The following is a 17,999-nucleotide window of genomic DNA, read 5'->3' as shown; positions in this document are numbered from 1 at the left end:
ACTATACTCATTTTTCTGGCTTAAGCAACACAACAATTATCATCAATACTTAATTAGCACATTTTTTTCCGAGAACTTTCCAACTCCTCCTAACACCGGGCCCACACTTTTTGACCTTTTTGCTGGAAACTCAAAATATCTAACCCTACCCAATTAATTCTACCAATGTGAAATGCAGAGGCCAGCATTTTTCACAATCGCCTCCTCGGGCTTATCGGATCACCATGGATTTTTGTTATCAAGTAAATTGCTTGCCCTCGCCAGCCACCTCAACGGCAACCCCTGACACGAAAAATGATCTTGCAAAAAGCGTTGGCCCCAGGACACCGCCAACTCTTGGAAAACTCCTCAACCACGCACCGCCGTAATTTTAAAATCAACTGGAGAACTACTAAAAGCAACTCAATCTTCATATATTTGCCTTGACACTGCGAGTCACTTTTTGTACAGTTCTCCAGCCGACATCTCAGCGTTGCAATCTTGAAGCTGTAAATAAACAAACAGGTGTTTCAAATAAAGTCCGCATGCCGCTTCACTACAGTCACACACCTTAGAATCTTACTCCCCGGCTCCTGTATTTTCGCGACTTGCATGCCAAAGAATCTCATCTTGACAATAGTTTTAATATTGGACAAACATGTAAGGCCGTAGATGCCAGGCACCCATCGCTACTCCGACAAGAGGCGTGGCTGTTACGCTTTTTTTCAGAAACTCTGAGCTGTGGTTAATTTAAATTGCTTCAGTTCAATCGTTGCAATATGGCGCAACTTACATCACCCACTTGTGGGGAAGTTTAGTTTCCACTAATCTGGAACCCTCTACAAATCAATTCAGAACATTGAGTGCACCTTGTTCTTCACCTGGTCAACCTCCATGTCAAGCCAACAACAGTCCGTTGCAGTATCGGAGAGCTTGATAACCAATGCATTGAATAAGGGAGGGACCCCTAAAATAATTAAAAGTTTTTCTCTTAATACCCACCCTAGTCGAGACCTGAAAAAGACCTATTAACTCCAGATGGGGGGTAAATACTGAATCAAATTACACGGTCGAGGACCCTAGTTAAATTCGAGGCTAATTCTTTCCATAAGTCCAGCCAAATTCTTTTCATATGCAAAAAAGAGGCTAACTAAAAAGTTCTGACATCTGGGTTCGATCTCGTGACCTTCTTCAATCTTACCCAATGCTTAATGCTTAACCAATTGCGCTACATGTCCTTAACTATCAAGGAAATTGAAAACAGGTCGTTATAACGGTCGCGAGCGTAATTCCAGGACATGTTTTATTGTCCAGCTAAATTCCAGAACACTTTTATTGTCCAGCCAAATTCCAGGACGTATGTTTTAGTTCCAGCCAAAATCTAGAGCGGTTGTTTTAGTTCCAACCAAAGTCCAGGACATCATATCAGGTCCAGACAAATTCTTTCCATACCCAATATCTGTCGAGGACAGCCTTTTCGTACCTTAAATCTGTCGAGGAAGGTCTTTTAATAATTCCAGGTCTCGAATAGGGCAGGTACGCGTGAAATGTTTGGCCTGCACTTGGTGCAGTCAAGTATTTGCGATGTGTTGAGGGTTGAGAGATCAAATGTAAGTACGGTCATAAACTTTATTCAGAACGGTGATGTTATGGTAAACAGTTTATTATACAATGATGCATTAGAAGAACAGATTTCCACCAGTTTATTGCAGGGGAACCACAATACCAAGCCGAGATCTATCCCAGAGTTCTTGCCGCTTGCATTTCCCGTGACAAAAATTTGTTGGAGTACTTCAGCAATTTACGGATTGATGCCCAGGTGTTCGATATCGAACGCACAATTCAAGAGATGCAGTTCTCGCACCAGGAAGCTTGCTTCCCAGGTTTTTTTTTCAACAAATACTCGTTAAAAGATTTTCTCCTTTACCAGATCAGAGTTAATTTTTTCTTCTCTATTTCTCTTTCCAAATATTTATTTTTTTTTCTCTATTTTTGTTTCTTTTTTCTTCTGATTTGGCCAACTGAGTCGCAATGGATAATTTAAATTTGTTTAGTAGCTGACGGTATCCAAATAGATAAAATACCAGAAGATAAGTTGTTAACTGAACAGAAAAAATAAAAATATTTTTAAAAATTAGGTCTTTTTTCTACTAATTAATTCAGCTCATACGCTACTCAGCATTCTCCAGTTGATGCATATACTTTAATTAATACAATACAGTGCGAAACAACTGGCATCTACAGAACTTCAATAGACAGCATATCATGTAACTGGTTTTTGACTATATGATTGACGAACTGACGACACTACTCGACCTCGCAATATTTTCTGAAGGTTTCTAGCTGCAAAACGGGTCAGTACGGATGTTAAAATTTTAGCCATGTAAGATGCAGCCGACAGACAAATATTTTATGGATTCTCTACGAATCACAGACTGAGAAGATTATTTTTACTTTTGATTCAAAGATGCTCTTGTTTTTAGTCAGTCTTATATAAAATTACACCATATGTGTACCTTTGAATATAGAAAGTTTTATATACTGATACATATTCGGATATTATATATATATATATATATATATATATATAAATATATATGTATATATATATATATATATATATATATATATATATATATATATATATGGATATATATAAATATGGATATATATATATATATATATATATATATATGGATATATATATATATATATATATATATGGATATATATATATATATATATATATATATATATATACGTATATGGATATATATATATATATATATATATATATATATATATATATATGTATATATATATATATATATATATATATATATATATATATATGTATATATATATATATATATATATATATATATATATATATATATATATATATTTGTATTCTAATTGAAGTTCAAATCATACATTTTCTGAATCAGTTAGTCGGTCATGTCTCCCAAGTTTGGTATGTCTACCTTGACAGCAGAAAAATAGAGCCCTCTCGATAGAACCCTTGAGGCTGTAAAAGAAGTCCTCATCAGTCTGCCTTAAAGTTTTTTTTCAAATTTTGTCAAGACTTCGTTATTTTGGGTCTTTTGAGCATATTTGTACGTAGGCGTGAAATCGAAACCAGTAAATGTTACAGCTAATACGAGGAAATTAGCGAAGAATATTGGCTTAGTTATGTTCTCTCCGTTTATTATAGTCAGATTGAAACTCTTCACAGATTAACTAATAACAATAGTTCAGTATTAGCATTTTAGTTTTTTTAGCAATTAAAGACGCGTGACAACTTTAGTACTCAGTGCAGCGCCTATTGGATATCAAGGTAATAAAGTCTTTTGTTGGGTCCAGCTATGGTCTCTTAATAACAAAAAAAATTGAACGCACGAAAGTCTGAACAAGGGGATTTTTGAAAGCACGGTGAAAACACTAACATTTTTGAACGCACGAAAGTCTGGACATGGTTACTTTCCGTCTGGGACAATCTGGACGGACATGTTTCGTCTAGGACGGCCTGGACATATTGATTTTGGTCTGGCAGCTCAAGCTAGGTTAAATTTTTGGATCAAGCAAGAGACATTTCTTAAAATCGTTTCAGCATTTCTAAATCAATCAAAAGAAGTCAGTGAAATAATTACGAAAAGTTAATATTAATCCGTTCAACTGTTGATGCATAAACTTAAATTTAATCGAACTCAAATTGGTGTCAACTAATCTGTTGACTATCAGTTCAATTTATAGATTTAGAAGAAACTTAGATTGTCAATAAATGTTTACAATTAATATCAAGCCAATTGATCTAACGATTCTCTACAATAAGGGATAAGAAGATTTTGAACGCATTTACTTGTTGACTCGACGTTCGTTAGAATTGATGTCAACTAACCTACTGGTAAGCCGTTCTCGTAAGTTTTCGCAAAAATTAATATTGTCAATAAATATCTACTAGTCAAATTCTGGTCAATTGATCTAACAGTTTCTCGGCATGAGCGAATCAAAGAATGTTGACCATTTGTCTGTTAACTTAGCGTTCGAACTGAAACAACTGGTGTCAACTAAAGTTGGGGCGAATTTTGAAATAAACATCAATAGACAAATGTCATCAATTACCGAAACAATTTTCTAACTGGTTTTGGCTTATTGGAAGTGGAGAAAATTGAAGTTTTGTTACATATCCCCAAATAATCTTATTTACTAATTTATCTCAATTGTAGATTAAACTTGAATCGAAAATAAAACTGTTTACCTCATCATAACCAATAGTTAAAACTGAATCGCTGTTGACCATTTGAACGATGAGCGAAATAATACCACAGTTGTCAGAAAATTGTGAGTAAAAATCAAACGGCAGTCAGTGGAACTGCACGTTGAAAACAGAACTCGAAATAATACCACAGTTTTCAGAAAATTGTGAGTAAAAATCAAACGGCAGTTAGTGGAACTGCACGTTGATTTCAGAAAATTGTGAGTAAAAATCAAACGGCAGTCAGTGGAACTGCACGTTGAAAACAGAACTCGAAATAATACCACAGTTTTCAGAAAATTGTGAGTAAAAATCAAACGGCAGTTAGTGGAACTGCACGTTGATTTCAGAAAATTGTGAGTAAAAATCTAACGGCAGTCAGTGGAACTGCACGTTGAAAACAGAACTCGAAATAATACCACAGTTTTCAGAAAATTGTGAGTAAAAATCAAACGGCAGTTAGTGGAACTGCACGTTGATTTCAGAAAATTGTGAGTAAAAATCAAACGGCAGTCAGTGGAACTGCACGTTGAAAACAGAACTCGAAATAATACCACAGTTTTCAGAAAATTGTGAGTAAAAATCAAACGGCAGTTAGTGGAACTGCACGTTGATTTCAGAAAATTGTGAGTAAAAATCTAACGGCAGTTAGTGGAACTGCACGTTGAAAACAGAACTCGAAATAATACCACAGTTTTCAGAAAATTGTGAGTAAAAATCAAACGGCAGTTAGTGGAACTGCACGTTGATTTCAGAAAATTGTGAGTAAAAATCTAACGGCAGTTAGTGGAACTGCACGTTGAAAACAGAACTTGAAATAAGCATGCTGGGAATTTAATTTCAGATAGCTCTACTAATTAAAACCATCACAAAAATAATCCGAAAAATTTGGTTTCTTGAACATAGTTCGTATTTTTATGAAATACTAGGCGAATAAGTACTGTTTCACATTCAGAGATAAAATCATCGATAAAGATTTCCTTTATTGGGTAACTCTAATTTTTCACCAATTTTGGCTAAAAATTTTGAACAAAATGATAATCATCCTTGACAAATTTCAACCTTCATCAGATTTTCTTTTGGTTCGAAATTTTATTGCACTTCAAAAACGGGATATAGGTTTAAAGAGTTCTCTATTATTAGAAATATCCCTCTGTGCGATTGAGCAAATCCCTCTTAAGAAATTTTGAATGAAGCACTATGAAAACTGAACAGAATTTAAAATAGAGAATTTGGAGTCATTTGACTATCACGATAGCCTTGTACAAACAAAATATACCTGAACCAATAAACCACATCTTATTTCAGATCAGTTATGAAAACTCATATCAAGTTGAGAAACTTACTAAACTCAATAACAGTCCACCTCTTGTGTTTTTCAACATAGTGTTCACTGGTCAAAAAAATTGGAATTTTTCTGCAAAGCAGCAAGAAATCTATTAGTTTTAACTAAAAATTTCACTAAATCTTAATTGAAACCGGTATTGTAAAAAAACTACTTGCCTTATGCTAATAGTTAAGAGGTTCAGTTTTTTAATTTGGTGAATATGCTGAGTACAATAATATTATGTGATTTTTGCATTGAATCACTGAAGTCTTATCAGGTGTTAATTTTATGATTTTATTTTTGAATTTTTGAAATTAGATAATTATTGGAAGAATTCAAAATTTTAATGAACTAAAAAAAATTATCGGTTAGCACTATTAATTTAGTTTTAGGGCCGAAAGTTGAAACCTTAGAAATTGTTTTAAATTACAAATCGTTATAAAAATTTTTATTACACGTGTAATTCAAAAATCTTGGAGCTAACGTTGAAACTGCAAAAATTTCATATTACATTTTGTAAACTCTAGTTGGTGTCAACTAATCTGTTCACAATTAGCTCAATTTAAAGACTTAGAGAAACTGATATTGTGTTCCAGCAGTTTTTTGGAGAAATTACGCCTGAAAAGACTGTTTGTTTTTTCCATTAGGCCCCGATTATTTATTTGATTTTTCAGATTATATCAAAACAGATGTCGTAAACAAAAATTTATTGTAATTGCTTCTAAAATTAAGTTCAAGGAAAAACAAAAAACCTGAAAATTGGTCAGCAAAATGATAATCCAAAAAACGATTTGTTTAGATGCTTTTGTTTTGTAGCCGATTGACACAATAACTGGACAGTTTTGTGGTCAAAGGCCACCCTAGAATTTTTTGTTAATTTCCTGGGCTGAAGTACGAATCGCGAACAATATTCCATGCGACTTAATTAAGCGCAAAACTGTTATTTTGCATTTCAAAAAAACAGCGTCTCGGAGACGTCCATCCAAACATTGAACAATAAAAGACACTCAGAAAACTGATAGCAGGTGAGTTACACCTAATTTGTGAAATATTCTCTCTAACTGTGATAGTCTAAAATAAGATACAGAGTCGAAACAGACAAAGTTTAAAGCAACCTGAACTTTGCAGCCATTAACTTCGGAATACTCGGCTGCTAAGATATTCTGCCCGGCGTATTTTCTTAACAATTGTGTTTCCAACAAAGTTCTTCTTAAAATAATTTTTGCTTCTCGTTCAACAAATTTTATATATCTTTAAATTTGTCTTTCAACTGATTTGTTAAATTAGAATACAAAATAAGAGTTAATTTTGCTTAGGAGAACCAATTTGCTAAACATTGTAGCCGTGATAAAGTACTGGCTAAGTGCATCCGCGAAGTTTTTTCATTAATCGGAAACGATTAGCAGCTCAAGATGCAAGCCAGATTTCAAAACAAGTTTTATAGTACCTAGGCCGAGATTTGCCGCTTAAGCCACCCCTAATTTGCGGGGATTAGGGTTTAATGTGTATTCCACCGTTATTTATCGGGGGGGAAATTTAAGTGTATTTTAAAACAATAAATTGTATTAACACTCTTTTCTTCACTATTTTTACACTGTTTTCTATGAGTATAGTTTAGAGTAGATAGACAAAACATTGTACTCTTTTTTCAACATAATGCATTGTATCAATTTTTTTAAATTTCTTACACTCTTGTTGTTCCTTTTTAAGAGTGTACACCAGGATGAACACAAAAATACTTACAGTTTTAGCAGTCTACGTAACCTCGGAACCTCATTATTGAAACACAAATTTGAAAGTTTGATATCCGGCACTCCCTAGTTGAGAAGACCGAACAGAAACGACAAAAATTGTAATAAATCTTCGGTATTTTTGGCTTGAAACGGAAGAAAGCTTCGGTATGATCGATTTGTTCGGTATTGTTGGTTTCGAACGTAAGTATGATTCGGCATGGTCGGTTTTGGACGCAAGAGAGATCCGGTATCTTCGGTTTTAGAAAATTTGGCATGTTCGGTATTTATACATAAAAGATCATCGGTACGTTTCTTTTAGACGTAAGAAATTGTCGGTTTTTCCAAAGGAAAATTTGATTTTTCTGCATATAGTGTAGTCAAACGTTATGATACGTTTTTAAAAGGAAATTTGAACGTTCTTCTTAGCAAAAAATTTGGAAAGAATGTGCAAATTCATTAAAAGTTCTTTTTTTTAGCTCATTCACAAAAATAAATGAACGAGTATAATTATCTTGATTAATTTTGAATTCAAAGATGTGACATATTTGTTGAACATTGATAAGAATTCTGTTGATCAATTCCTATTCACAGAGCTCTTACATACTTTCTTGTAGTTTGCGAGCAAACTTTCTGACGGTTTGCTGCGTATGTCAATCGTTTTTTGCTAGGTCTGCTGGACTAATCTGCTTTTCAAACCCTGATTAAAAAATCCTGGTGTTTTTCTAAACGATACCGAAACTCGCTTAAGTTTAAGAACGACGATTCCAAATCTTTCTTATGTTAAATACTGAACAAAAACAACGATTCCGACGAAAATATCGTAGGAAATTTTGTGGTTTTTGGCTGGAAAAAGGTCGTTTTTTTTATAGGGGGCACTATATATAAGAGCATATATATGCATAATAAAATCTGGGATTGTAGAGTATGGCGCTCAGGGTGGCATTCTAGTTCTTTCCCGTGCGTGTTTCAACTGACTTTTAAACTGATGCTTCCCTCTGTTGCTCATTCATATTGCAGTTTGACTACAGCCGTTTGAATACAGCTTCGAAAGAAACCTCCACCACAATTCTTAACTTACCGGATTATATCGTTGAACTATTATGTCAACTTTTGATCGATTCTGTTTACAACCCCACATTTCCTTTGAGTTTTGCAGATGGTAGGCGAAAAGGGTACGTTTCATTGCGTAAAGCAGTTAAAAAAATTGCATACCTACGAGGGACTTGCATCCGTTTGTATAATTTGATCAATCACCTGAACTTGAAAGTTCCTATTGTAATGAGCGAGAAAGATGTATCATTTTGCAATCATCTCATACAAAATGGGGTTAATTGGAGAGTCAATACTTTCTATATCTACTCATACGAGAATCGTAAAGATTCCTCAGTAATCGAGTCTATTTGCCAAATCCGACCCATGATTGACAGAAAACTCAAAAGGCTCTATGTACAATTGGATAGACTCATTATCCTTACCAGATCTCCTTTTTTGTGTCCAGTTTATGAGAACTCTTCATTCTGGGATATCGGCAACCTCTTGCACGATTCAACTGAGGTCATTCTGGTAACTGAAGACCTTTCTGTGAAATCACATTCACTGACCAAGTTAGCTTTTCCTAAAATTGATACCTTTTCCTGCCTGTTGTTTACCTTTGATGCTATTCCTGCCATACAAAACCTGGAAATATCAAATCTCTTTTTTATCATTGCAATTAAACCCGAGGACCACTTGCCAGTTCACTGGAGCCAAATGAGAAGCGTGACGTCATTAACACTTACTGGCGCTGACGGATGCCCTGATAACTTTTTTATCACGTTCAGCTCTGAAAGTTCTAAACTTATTTGGTAAACTCTCCAAGGATAGAGGGAAAATCCGATTGCCCGATTCTTGCAAAGCTGTTTGTACTTCTCCGAGCAATTTATGGGCGATTGTAGAAGTATTAAATACTTGAGTGTGAGGAATGAAGGAATTGACGAAGACATGATGGAGACATTACAGTTTTCCCTAAATGCTGTCAATTTCTTCTATACGCAAAATCAAGACGAAATTGAGTACGGCACACTGGAAGCAGATTTGCTGTGTCTCTTGAAGTATCAACCCAGCTTAAAAGTGCTTAGTGTTTCTTTTTTCAACATGATTTTGCTCTCTTTGCCTTCACATAAAAGAGCTTGCGACATATGCAAAACCAGCGTAGTTGATTACTTCAAAAAGACGAATAGAAATCTGGATCTGTTCATCTTTGGTGATGAATTGGTTGTAATTAACAGGAATTTGGGTGCTGGGCTCATCCGGATCATGGATGGGTTGGATTACAGTAATGGTTGGAGTTGGAGGTCCAAAAGTGATAAGACTGTTGTCAGTCTCGACCCATCACGTGCCACCTTCACTTCGCCCCTGGAATAGGTCGAAAAAAACTGCGGACATGATCTAACCCCCACCCACTCCGAGCTTAGTGGGCATATAACTTTACCCCCCCCCCCCCCCCCAGGCACACCTCGTGCTGTTTTCTACGTTGTAACGTGGTATATAAATAGTTTGTAATTGGGGGCAGAAAAACCGGAGGTGGGGGTGGGGGGGGGGGGGGGGTGGGGGGAGGGGTAGGGGATAATAGGTCCCAATTTTCTCATCATAAAACCCTCCTGTAGTAATGAGTTAGCAAACAAAACATTATTGAATATTGATAGATTCTTTAATCATACAATTATGTTGTTTTTCATATTCGGAAAAATAGATTCAGTTTTGATTGGTTTGCACTAAGCAACTTTTATTGCAAGTCACCTTAAAAATTGCCAATAACTGAAACATGTCGACCGTTTTCTGACCTAATGCCTCTTAAAAAGTTTTGGTAAATTCCCGAGGCTGACGCGCAAAGCGGATTCAATCTTTGGTGAGACGCATTCAGCGTAAATCTTTGACTTTTGCACTTTTGCGCGCGAAAACGCACCCTCTGGGAGATGCTTCCATTACAGATTTAAAGGCTAATTTTTTTGTTCTTATTGGTTCTGCGAGCGCAAAAACTATCCACTGGTAGAGGTCAGAGAACTCTTTTCGGGTTTCCTAATCTGGAAAATCCTAACAAACAGAAGCTGAAATGTCTGTATATTCTTTAGTATTCAAAGCCTTGTTGCAATTGTTGATTGTTTTTTGTGTATGTGGGAAAATCGGCGCCGTCTAAAATTATGGAGCCTTTTGATTTCTTAAAGAAGATCATTTGAACCTTGGAAGTACATATTCTGGAAGCTTAGAATTAATTGTAACCGTCCTCGAGTTATTATTGATATTTTTTTGGTAACTCAGAGAAATGGAATGTAATGTGTTGTATGAGATTTGGCATTTTGTGTTTAGATAGATTTTCAGTATTCAAATTTATACTTTGGTTTTTGCTGGCATTTTCTAAAGAATTTTATCGGAAAATTATGAAACTTGGTTTTTTGTTTCTCTCTTTAGTTTATATCTGCTTGTTTTGAGAAAATATTGGAACCAGTTGTTTAGCTGTTTTCCAGGCACTGGTTTGGGTGTTTTTTTGTGTCTAAAAACGTTCTGTATACTGCTCTGCAATTGGATCGTAATCCTGAAATAAATGAAATTAAATTGAATGTTGATAAACTTATATCCTTATTGACACCGAAGCCGGATTATTGGAAAAACTTCATTGAATGGCTTCAAAAACATACTTTTACCTTACAGCTGACAAAAGTGGATCAAGAAAAGTAACCCAGAGAGTTCTCTGATTTAAGTTAGGTTAGGTAGTTATGTTGACCATTCTTTAATTAAGATTATTGTTTCCAAAGGAGCGGGTTAGGGAAATACGTAATATATCTTGAAAACACATATTAAATAACAAAAGAATATTGAGCTGCACATATAATTCGATTAATTAGAGATGTTCTATATGTGCATCAGGTCAAAGTGCAAACGAGTGAACAAACAAACTTAATTTTACAAACTCACTGGAAAGCAAACATAAAGAAGCTTTGTGAAGTGAAAGAGTTATTTTGAAGAGAATAAGAAATTGAAATTGTAATTGAGACAAAGAAATTAAGTTTTACTAGAGAAAAAGCACATCATGACCTTGTGAAATTACCACCAAGTAGATTAATCCTCCTCAGTAATTTTGTTGAGCAGACGTGAACTAAACTTTCATGCCATGTAAAACCAATGGTCTTCTCGGACTGATATATTTTGGGGGGCCAATATGACCAGCCGGCTCCAAAATTTGACATTTTAAGGTAAAAAGTAACTGCTTGAGCAAAAATTTTGGCCAAAAATAGTTTCAAAACAATTAAAGATGCAATTTTATCCATTTTAGAACCTAGGGAAAACGGTTTAAGCAGTTTTAAAGGTGTTTTCACGATAGAAGGTGGGTAATTTGATGTGACAATTATTAGCATCTGATTTTGAAAAATAGCCCTGGTAGAACCACCTCATAACCGCCCTGGTGGAACCACCTCACACTGATGCGGTGGGACGTAAATATTGAAATGCTTGTGAAGTAAGGGCAATAAAATGATGTTTTCCGAAGTGTTAGTTGATCTTTTTAAGAGCTTTTGTCGGCGCTATTTTTAACCTCTGGGTGCAGAATTCAAGGCTTAGCGAGGAACCGTGTGCCGAAAATTGAAATTAGGCTTTTTTGATTGGACGAAAGACTTTGAAATAGTGATTTTATGATAATTTCAGATTGTTTATTACAGAAAATATCACATGGTTAATATCTCACGACTCGAAAAAACATTTGGAAACGCAAACGACTCGCAACGGATAACGCTAGTCCAAAAGATCTTAGAATAAGTCGGCACCCGGAATTTGGAAAAAAACTTAAACCCTAGTACACGAGCCATTTTTGTTTTTAAAATTTTACCCTTGCTGAACACACACGAGAATCCACCTCACGCACTGTGCGTGTCATACTGAGATCTAGGTCACAAAAATTTTTGAATGGTGTAATTGTGAATAGACTTTCGGCGAAAATGGTTATTTTCCAGTATAAATACAGTACAATATCTGTTTTCACCTATTACTGATCGTCTAATTGGTAGGACAACAGGTGATTGTCGCTGGCTGTCAATCGCAGAAAATGCTTCTCTCTTACGGAGTTCCATAAGGCCATGTTTTGGGGCCTGTCCTTCTGCTAATTTTCAATAAAAACCTCCCAATTGTAGTCCTTTTTCCCAGCATTTTTTTTTGCAGATCACTTAAAACTTTTCAATTTTAAGAAATTTTGAGAAATTCGAAATCGAAAAAAGCAACATTACAAAATTGGTTCCGAACAGTCTCGTGTTTTTTGTTTCAGAAGAAGCTCTTTTCAATTTTTTTGTAAAGCGTCTTAGGGAAATAGTACCCTCTCAAGGAAGGCTTAGAGTGTTAACAAAAGTTCCTAATGATCTTTGTTTATTTATAGTCCTAAATTAAATTGGATAGAGTAACTGAGAAGCCAAATAACGAAAGCAGAAAAATTATTCATATCCAAATCGAATATAATCAATAGCCACCAAATCTACCGGAAAACCAAAGTTCCTTTCCGTAGAGCCCTTATCAGCTCAACACTAATGCCTTCATCTAAATGCTGGAAGCTAAAGAGAAACGGGTATGCAATTTTTAAAGAAATTTATGAAAAAATTAATGAAATGGATGACAAACGCTGAAAGTTTCATTAAAGTTTTTTTCGGAAAAACGACTAGTACCACTTAACTTCAAAGCCCTGAAAGGTCTTTCACTTTTTAGCAGCATGGTGACGGGAAAGTACTATGTGAACTACATAACTATTGCGTTATATAATTGAGCGGACGGAGATCAATTGTTAAACTGCCAGAGATACAAACCGCGTTGCAGAAACTTACTTTTGTTATAGAACTGTATTTCTTCTGAACATTTTTCAAATTACAATGAAGTTTTTTGACCCTAATGAATTAAAACCACGGCTCCTAGATTTAACCTTGGAAAATTTGAAGTCAAAACTGGGCAAAAAACAACCTCTGTAGTTTCGTCAAAACTAGCTACCGGTTCTTTCAAAAATCACTGGCCCGTGTTCTAAGCTGATATACAATATGGTACCAAAAAGCTATATATACCTACAGAGTTTTCAAAGAAAGTTCCACAAAAATCAATTAGAATATTCTGATTTCAATCCAGCTCTCCAATAACAGATCATTTAACTTTTGGTGTCCTTTTTACGCGTGCTTTGTACCAGATCTTAATTTAAAGCTCAATTGCTTTTGTCCGTTCTCCATGAAACTTGAACATTTCAAATTGGGAGCAGCGTATCGAAGAGTAACAGAATAAAGCAGTTTCGCTATCTTTGCCGAGTAACTAGAGACAACAAAAATCCAAAATTGTTCAATTCCAAGTCTTAGCGCACAAATTTGCGCGCAAATAGTTGCGGCAAAGCAAAAACTTTGGATTTAGTTCCATAGAAAACACATTACATCTAGTGGGAGTTACGGAAGAATTTTTAGTTCTAAAGTGACTACTTTTTTGCTTTTTATCAAAAATTTCAGTAAAGAGATTGTTCTCGTCATAGCCAATGCTACGTTATTTGCACTTTCTAGTTGAAAGGCAAGTGTTGTGACCAATAAAAGCTTGGACTTTTAAAATTGTAGCCGGCTGAATTTTACGAGCTAGAGGGAAATAAAACTAGCTGTTCTCAAATTCTGGTTACCTTAGCTATGAAACACGGGCCATGAGATTTATCCAAGAAGTAGGATTTTTCACTTAAGTTTTCAAAAATATATAGCAGGATAGGCCTTGATACACAATCAAATGATCAAATGGCGGGACAAATATCAACTTAACAATAACATCAAAAAAGACGTTTAAAAAAGCGCAATTTTGAAACAGTGCAACAAACATTAATTTTTTTCGGATTAAATTTTAAAGTATAACCAACAATAACAACACTGTATTGCTCTAATGACTCTAAAGATGTTCGACATGAGTAAAAGATAAGATTAACTTTCGCGAATCAATGACTGACAGACAAAACAGGAGGACAAAAACTATCGGAAGTGAAGGCATTTTATGAAGTAAGTGAGTTTGAAGCAAAAACGCAGCAAAACCAAAAAATTGACAACAACATAACAATCTCAAACCAAAATAAGAAGCCGAGAAATCATGATTTAGCAACTGCAATGGCTAAAGAAAAGACTTGATAGAACTATAAAAATAATGCAAGAATCATGAATTCAGTTTATTATCACTAAAAACGTCAGCTATAAACAGGAGTCAGCAATCAGAGCAAAATTTTCTTCCAAAAAAAGATAATCAGAATTTCTAGTTGCGACTAAGTGATACGACCCCAAGCAAAGCAACAAAAGAAAAAGGCTGGAAGATTTTATTCTTAAAATTAAATCCTAATAATCCTAAAAACGCTTGCTATACAATCAAGCAACCGATTAAAATCATTCATGTCTCACTGGTTACCGGTAAAGCCTGTCTTGATTGAGACTGAGTCAAAAACACAACCAATAGATTTAAAAAAACCTCCTAATAGTCACTGATACTGTTTGAAAAAAGTAGAATTTTGTTTTGCGTGAAAAATTGTTTCTGTAATAGTCACAGAAAGCAATATGTACAAAAAGAAGCCATTATTCTGCTGGATGAATTGAAATGTGTGCCAGATCTTCCATTTTAGGCTGAAATGCCTTTTTTTTGCATGAAAATTGGGCATTTCAATTAGGGATCGGCGTCTCAAAAAATAACAAATAATCCGTTTAGCCATATTTGCCGAGTAATCAGAGAAAAAAATCAAAACTCATTTAAAACTTCACAATTTCATGTCTTAGCGCACACTATGCCATTTGAGGAAGATGAAAAAGGCTGTTTTTAGCTCCAGGGAAAACATGATACTTCTAGTGGGAGTTACGGAAAAATTTTTACTTCTAAAGCGACTACTCTTTTGCGTTTTTTCAACTATTTCCATATTGAGGTTGTTGTCCTCATTACCAACGATACGTTAATTGGCACTTTCTAATTAAAAGGCAAGTGTCGTTATTTATACAAGCGTGGATATCACAAATTGTGATCAACAGAAGTTTTGGAAATATGGGGAGATAAAACAAGCTGGTCTCAAATTTTCAACAGCTTGGCTATCAAATACAAGCTATGAGATTTATCCAAATGATAGCGTTTTTTTTTAAGTTTTTGAATATATATATATATATATATATTTATATATATATATATATATATATATATATATATATATATATATATATATATATATAAAGATAGGCCATGAATTACAATCCAAAGAATGAAAAAATTCACTGCTTGACATCATCTTTACAGTAACATGAAAAACGACAGTTAGAAACTCCATGATCTATTTGCGCAAATCTGGATAACAAAGCGCAACAAAACATTCACGTTTTTTTTCAATGAATTTTATAAATATCAATTATAATAACATATTTTGATTTCTATAATGACACTAGAATTCCTCGAAAGGAATATTAAATACGAAAACTTTCTACGAGTCAATAACTGACGAACGAAACAGGAGACAGCACTTATTCAAATTCGAAAGCAATTATTGAAGTCGGTAAGTTTAAAACAAAAACTCCGAAGAAGAAAGCTTCACTACAGTCGAAAAAAATATAAGTAATTAAAATCCGCTTTAGCAGATGCAATAGCGCAAAAAGACTTGATAGAACTACAAACAAAGATAAGGGTCATGAATTCACTTTATAAATTTGCTAGGAGTCGTCGTTTCGCTCAGTCAAAACGTTAGCCAGAAATTAAACCAGGTGATTAGCGCAAATTTTTGCTGCAATAGAATGTCAATCAGTACAAACTGTTCAGTGCTTATCATTTTATTCAGTTACTAATTCCTGTTGAAAATAGCGAATACTCCAATTAAAATGAACATATCTATGATAAGTTCACTTTTTAAGTCGTGACAATTTTTGCAATTTCTGCCATGTCACCATCAAACTCTTTTATAATTTTGTTCACTTTCAGTTTCTGCTCCTGGTAGTAAACCTTTCGAAAAAAAATATTCCTAAGTGTCATACGATCTTGCTATATGCGACCTTGCTTTCTAAGATTAATTATTATGAGGGAACATGCTTTTTGATCCCTGTTTTTCCAAAGCCTATCCCCACACTTGATGCCTAATTCAATTGTCTTAGGATGTTTGCCAATTCAATTGAGTACGTAAACGTATTTCTCGTTCTTAGTTTCCTCTGTGTGGATTCGAAAAAGGTTTGCATAACGCGTTGCTCTGACGGGAAGGGTCCTTTGGCAAGGTTCCTTACTTTTTTGATAAAGCAGTGTTCTCTCGTGAAAGTTGTGCCAGTTTTATATACTTCTGGCATTTTTCCCAGGAAACTGGAGAGTCTGCGTCGAACGTTTCTAAAATTGCCCGTTTCCTTAGGGATTGCCAGACTAATCTTTGGCTGCTGGTAGAAGCAAATGGTGAATGAACTCACAGGAACCATGAACCCGAGGGTCGGGAACAATCTTGCGCTGCAAACTAATGGTCGTATATCAAAATCTTCCAATAGGAAAAAGCAATGTAAAGGGACAAGTTTTAATTACCATCTAATCTGCATGTTGATTGATAATGATAATGAAAGTCAAAACGATCATTCAGGCAATAGCGAGGTTAATAGACATGGATGAATAAATGAAGGTTACACTTACATAAGAATTTATGTAATTATAATATGCATTACATAACGATCAGTGTACTCGAGGGTCAAGTACAATGCAAGAGACACTCCAGACTTTTGGGGATCAGGCAAATTTGGTCTGTGTTTTTTCATCCTCAATCAAAAATTCCATTCTACAAAATCTGCTTTGAGAAAAACTCCAAAGCTATGATTCCATACCAGTCAATCAAAACTTTTTTGAGACCAATTTGACTAAAACATAGTACTTTCATGAAATTTTTGGAGGGAAATCTTTTTTATGGACAGAGTCAAAACTAGGTAACCAACTTGTCTAGATCCGAATTCCTGCTACCTCGCTCTCCAATTTGTAAATAGCTGAATTCGTTTATGCAAGAAAAGAGCTGATGCGAGCTGAAATTTAACTCTTAAATCAATTAAGAAATCAAATAAATTAAAGAAAGACATTTAAGAAATCAAATAAATTAAAGAAATTATCGAATAAATTAAAAAATTTTAGAAACGTGTAGAAAACAGCATCATGTATATCGAAAACTTAAAGGTTTAAGTTCAATTGAAAACTTGACTATGTTTGTGTTTGTGTAAAATTACACCGGAAAACTGGGAATGTTGAGCTTTTTAGCAAATAATAGCAACGTATAGACACCAGAAGTTAATAGCTATCAAAGTATCAGCATACAATTAGAGGAAACAACAAATAGTTTTTAAACGGTGAAGTTGCTGAAGCTCAGTTAGCTGGTTCTTCATCTGATTATTGATGAAGTCAATGCCGATGCACATTGTTTTGCAAGCATTTCAAAAAACTCTTTGGCTCTTTTCCGATTAGGTCTTCTGTTGAAAGTTGGGCTCAAAATAATTGCAAAAGTATTAACAATAAATAATATTTTAAACGTGTTAACTACCGTTGCAATATATGTCTTTTCTCAATGTTGCGTGCTCCTTAAGTAGTTCAAAAAATTGAATGCCTGGTATTTCCCCATAATTCAGTTTCAGAGCTGAGGGCGTTTCGACGCTGAACCCACCTAATTCAACAGTAAAAACCATATTTAGATGTGAAAAATGCATATCATGATTATTTA

The sequence above is a fragment of the Convolutriloba macropyga genome, chromosome 4, assembly GCF_964194025.1.
Source record: "Convolutriloba macropyga chromosome 4, txConMacr16.3, whole genome shotgun sequence".
NCBI lineage: Eukaryota > Metazoa > Xenacoelomorpha > Acoela > Convolutidae > Convolutriloba > Convolutriloba macropyga.
Note: the sequence above shows the minus strand (reverse complement) of the source record.